At 49.9% G+C, this 5,782-nt stretch overlaps 1 pseudogene; it reads left to right on the top strand.

Annotated features, from left to right (window-relative positions):
• Nucleotides 1-4,133: 4,133 nt before the first annotated feature.
• LOC141818861 (uncharacterized) lies at nucleotides 4,134-5,127 on the top strand (annotated as a pseudogene).
• Nucleotides 5,128-5,782: the final 655 nt, after the last annotated feature.

Below are 5,782 nucleotides of genomic sequence, written 5' to 3'. Positions count from 1 at the left end.
ACATAGGAGCCGATGATCGCTAGTATGCAATTATGCAAGGATGGTGCATGATACTAATGCATGCAACACCTACCATTCTAGGCCTCCATATAATATGCATTATTTTAGACATGTCAAATGACCTTAGTATCATAAGTCTAGGTATACATGCAAGGTATATCTAGTAGCTAATCAATGCCCAGTAAGGAACAATATGTCACTTCTCTGATGAACATATATATATGACAAGTATCAAGATGATATGGAACTAAACAAGTAACAGGTGGCATAAACATGTACCAAGTAGTGACATACCAGGGCAGATATAAAAGCATAAAAATTACTACTAGCCATAGCAAAATCATATACATCAAAATGACAAATCTAAAGAGATAAGTCAAGATACCCGCCTTCAGAAAGGAGTCCGTATCAGAAGAGAACCTCCGTCCAGAAGTCCAGTTCAATGTCTTGTAATTGGAATAAATAACTTTCCTAAATACAATAATATATATATATATTCCCTATCAAATAAAACTCTAGCCGATTTTTGACCGTTAGTTTAACCACATCCAAATAACCATACAACTAACCTCAACCCATGTTTAACCAACCTAATTAAACTGTGGTTTCAAACCAGTTCGGAAATTAAAACCAAGAAAATCCAAGATATCCCCAACGCAACTAGAATTTGGAGATGTTAACCACATTTTTATTAACACATCTTCTTTCTCATCTCTAATGCCACCAACATTTCCTACCAATGCTACACTACTAAATTTTCATTTAGTAAACTTGCCAAAGGGTTACTTCTGTTTTAATTTAGGATTTGGGAAAAGGACAACTAATTGGCATACGACATTGAGTCTCACAGATTGTATGAGCTAGATGTGTCTCTAGTCTTTGTCCTTTAGAGACTCCACCACTTCAAGTATAGAATCACATTAGTCGCCCTAATCTTGAACATTTAAAATAACTGGTTTATGGTTTGTCTAACCTTTTTGTCTCTTAAGTGTGATTCTTGTAAATTAGGTAAGCTCCTTATTCTCTAGTAACGTTCATGAGCATATCTATCTCTACTCTTTGCTTGAGTTTACCCAACGGTCTTCACCTCCGATCTACGCTTTTCTGCTGCTTCACGCCGAGTTGCTGCCTGCCACCTCGAATCTGTTCCAACCCGTAACCTCATCAAACTCCAAAAATCCAAACATAAAACCCGTAAAAACAGGAATCCGAAGCTTACCGATGGAATCAAACAGGATGGCGAGCTCCTAAGGCGGCGACCTTCGAAGGTGGAGTTGAGATGATGGTCGGTCGGAAGGACGTCGCAAAGAGGCGCGCGGTGCGAGGAGGAAGCGGTGTGGGAGGAAGACTCACGATCGTGCAGGGAGGAAGAATCGTGGTCGCGCAGTTGGAAAAAAGGATGAACAGGGAACCCCAAATCGCGATCTCTATTTCTTGGCAGCGTGCGATCCAGTGACGGACGGGTCGGCGTTGCGCAAAATCGGGAACTGGTACTGAGGTCTTGAAACAGAACTCTGCGATACCGTAGGGGCACTGGAGAACTCCTGCCCGTGAAATCTCATATGCAGCTACTGCAGGGGGAGTTGTCTTCTGCGGCGATGCGAAGATTGGGTCTTCTGCCCCCCTCTCTGTGATCTCGTTTGACCAAACTATCCTCCCTGAATAGAAACTCCTGAAGACACGTGTTGAGCCTTCAGCGAACAATCTCGGCTCATGTGTTCAGGCAGTTTGCAATAATAGCAAACTGACTGTCCCAGGGAGCAGGCTTATGTAACGTGATCTGTAGACCACATCGAGTACAGTGAGTGTCACTGGCGGACTGCCTCTGGTCCTGTTGAGAAAACCGGGAGCGTCCTGACGAGCGTCCTGACTTCTGAGGCTTGCTCGATGCCCCGGAAGCAATCTGACCCGACTCTTTGCGATCGCCACGCTGTGGTTCTGTAGCTTGTGGCTGCTGGATCTGGGTTGAACTCTGAGCTGATTGCTTATTTCTCTTTTTATCCCCAAACGCCCTCTGTTGGGCAGACTCTATCAGAAGAGCTTCTATCTAAAGCCTCACGGTAGGAGGAAGTGCCAAACCCTGCAATCTTCACCTAAAGATGTACATCCAACCCCTGAACAAACTGAAGCATATGGGACCTGTCCTCAGTGACTACTCAGGATAAAATCTGGCTAACCGATTAAAATCAACATTGTATTCCATCACTGTGCGACCTTTCTGCTGAAGACCCTGAAAATCCTGACGGCGCGTCATCTGATATGACAGTGGAAAATACTGACTCTCAAAAATCTCCCTAAATCTCGCCCATGTAATGTGTTGCTCGCCTAGGATCGTGCGCTGCGTGGCCCACTAGATTTCGGCCTCGTCCCGTAAATGGAAGGCAGCTAACTCTACCTTCTCCCACTCGGAGCAAGCCGTATAGAAGAAGGTTCGCTCCACAGTCTCTAACCAAGACTGAGCCGCCCTCGGATCCGTCCCTCCGCGGAATAGCGTGAATCGGCTTTTCAGTGACTCCGCTAATGCTGGAATCCGAGCTCGTGCCGCAATCAGATCCGTAGGATGAGTAGGGTTCGCCACTGGAACTGGCGGAACCAAAGGAGCGGGTACTATAGGTGATACCGCTGGAAATCCAGAGGCGAGTGTTGTAGGGGGTGCCGCTGGATAAACCGGGGGAGGTACCTCTAGTGGTGCACTCGGATGTGCTGGGGCCGGTACTGCTGCCTAAGTAGCGGCAGGTACCGCAGGTGGCACTGCAGGATAAACGTAGGTCGGAGCGACTGGAGTTACTGCAGGTGAAGGTGTCTGGTATGCAGTAGCAGACACTGCCGGGTATGCCAGCAAGAGTTGTCGATGGTACATCAGGGTATACGACAGTAGGGACTGCCTGGTATATAGTAGGCACCGCTGGAGGAGGTGTCTGGTATGCATCGTGCACTGCTGGAGAAGGTGTCTGGCATGCTGTAGGCACCGCTGGCGTTGGTGCTCGGATACGCACCAGCAGAAACTGCTAGTGGAGGTACCGGGTACGTAGCAGCGGGGGCTGCTGGTGGTACCTCAGTGTATACGACAGCAGGGGCTGCCTGGTATATAGTAGGCACCGCTGGTAGGACGGTGAACACTGGGAGTGGGTACCTCTGGGGGTACGAGAAGAGACCCCTCGAGACTGAGAGCCCGAGGCACCCGCGGAATACCATGAGAAGCTGTCCCTGAGAGACAGGCTCAACCTCAGTAGGCCCCTCTGGTGGCTCGGCTATCAGAGATTCGAACGCTCTCTTACGTGGCCGTCCGCACCACGTCTCCGCGCAAGAGCATTTTTTCCCTGAGTCATATCTGTAAAAAAATTATTACTAAGTATTACCAAAGGTACAAAGTTCGCTAGATTAGACATTTTACCTATTGCCGTCTGGAGATGCCCTGTCGCCGCCTAGTCCCAAAACATGACCTTGTCGCAATAACGACTCCAAACTAAAAATCCGGAACACCAAAACCGAAAGGCATCACATACGCTTTTCTCTGATACCAATTTTTTTGGTATCAGAGCCAGGTTTCCGAGTCATTCGGTGTTTACGGATTTTCGGAGTTCATCTGATACCAATTTAATTTGGTATCAGAGAAAAGGTATGCGATGCCTTTAGATTTTGGTGTTCCGGATTTTTAGTTTGGAGTCGTTATTGCGACAAGGTCATGTTTTGGGACTAGGCGGCGACAGGGCATCTCCAGACGGCAATAGGTAAAATATCTAATCTAGCAAACTTTGTACCTTTGGTAATACTTGGTAATAATTTTTTTACAGATATGACTCGGGGAAGACATGCTCCTGCGCGGAGACGTGGTGCAGGACGGCCACGTAAGAGAACGTTCGAGTCTCTGATGGCCGAGCCACCAGAAGGGGCCTACTGAGGTTGAGCCTGTCTCTCAGGGACAGACTTCTCATGGTATTGCGGGTGCCTCGAACTCTCAGTCTCCAGGGGTCTCTTCTTCGTACCCATCAGTGGACCCCGCAATACCCCCTGCAGCAACCAACATACCCCCCAGAGATACCTACTCCGACAGTGTTCACTGTCCCACCAATGGCACCTCCTCTAGCGGTGCCTACCGTATACCAGGACAGTCTCTGCTGCCGTATACCCTGATGCACCACCGGCAGCCCTCTGCTGCTGCATACCCGGCACATCCACCGACAGTACTTGCTACTGCATACCAGGCACCTCCACCTGCAGTAACTCCAGTCGCTCCGGCCTACGTTTATCCTACAGTGCCACCTGCGGTACCTGCCCCTACTTATGCAGCAGTACCGGCCCCAGCACATCCGAGTGCACCACCAGAGGTACCTCCCCCGGTTTATCCAGCGGCACCCCCTACAGCACTCGCCTCTGGATTTTCAGCGGTACCACCTATAGTACTCGCTCCTTTGGTTCCACCAGTTCCAGTGGCGAACCCTACTCATCCTACGGATCTGATTGCGGCACGAGCTCGGATTCCAGCATTAGCGGAGTCACTGAAAAGTCGATTCACGCTATTCCGCGGAGGGACGGATCCGAGGGCGGCTCAGTCTTGGTTAGAGACTGTGGAGCGAACCTTCTTCTATACGGCTTGCTCCGAGTGGGAGAAGGTAGAGTTAGCTGCCTTCCATTTACGGGACGAGGCCGAAATCTGGTGGGCCACACAGCGCACAATCCTAGGCGAGCAACACATTACATGGGCGATATTCAGGGAACTTTTTGAGAGTCAGTATTTCCCACTGTCATATCAGATGACGCGCCGTCGCAGGAATTTCAGAGTCTTCAGCAAAAGGGCCGCACGGTGATGGAATACAATGCGGATTTCAATCGGTTAGCCAGGTTTTGTCCAGAGTTAGTTGCTGAGGACAGGTCCGTATGCTTCAGTTTGTCCAGGGCCTAGATGGACATCTTCAGGTGAAGCTAGCAGGATTTGGCACATCTACCTACCGTGAGGCTTTAGACAGAGCTCTTCTGATCGAGTCTGCCCAGCAGAGGGTGTTTGAGATAAAAAGAGAATTAAGCAAGTTTAGCCCAGACCCAGCAGTTCAGCTCAGGACAGCAGCAGCCACAAGCTACAGGACAGCAGCGTGGCGGTCGCAAAGAGTCGGGCCAGAATACTTTTAGGGCATCGGGCAAGCCCCAGAGGACAGGACAGTCGTCATCAGGACGCTCTCAGTTTCCCCGACAGGATCAGAGGCAGTCCGCCAGTGACACTTACTGTACACGATGTGGGGCTAGAGATCACATTATCAGCCTGCGCCCTGTACAGTCAGTTTGCTATTATTGCAAACTGCCTGAACACATGAGCCGTGATTGTTCGCTGAAGACTTAGCACGTGTCTTCAGGGGTTTCTATTCAGGGAGGAGAGTCGGGCGCCAAACGAGATTATAGAGAGGGGCAAGAAGGCCCAATTTTCATATCGCCAGCAGAGGACAACTCTCCCTGCAGTAGCTGCATATGACATTCACGGGCAGGAGCACTCTAGTGCCCTTACGGTATCGCAGAGTTCTGTTTCAAGACCTCAGTACCAGTTCCCGATTTTGCAACGCCAACCCGTCCGTCACGGATCGCACGGTTGCCAAGAAATAGAGATCGCGATTTGGGGTTCCCTGTTCATCCGTTTTTTCCAACTGCGCGACCACGATTCTTCCTCCCTGCACGATCGTGGGTCTTCCTCCACACCGCTTCCTCCTCGCGCCGCGCCTCCTTGCGATTGCCCTTCCGGCCGATCGTCATCCCAACTCCACCTTGGAAGGTCGCCGTTCGCCGCCGTGGGAGG

The sequence above is a fragment of the Curcuma longa genome, unplaced genomic scaffold, assembly GCF_044706935.1.
Source record: "Curcuma longa cultivar G26 ecotype Majalengka, Jawa Barat unplaced genomic scaffold, ITB_CL_G26_1.1 contig_26318, whole genome shotgun sequence".
Classification (NCBI taxonomy): domain Eukaryota; kingdom Viridiplantae; phylum Streptophyta; class Magnoliopsida; order Zingiberales; family Zingiberaceae; genus Curcuma; species Curcuma longa.
The sequence above is the reverse complement of the archived record's forward strand: the minus strand, read 5'-3'. Positions and strand labels throughout refer to the sequence as shown.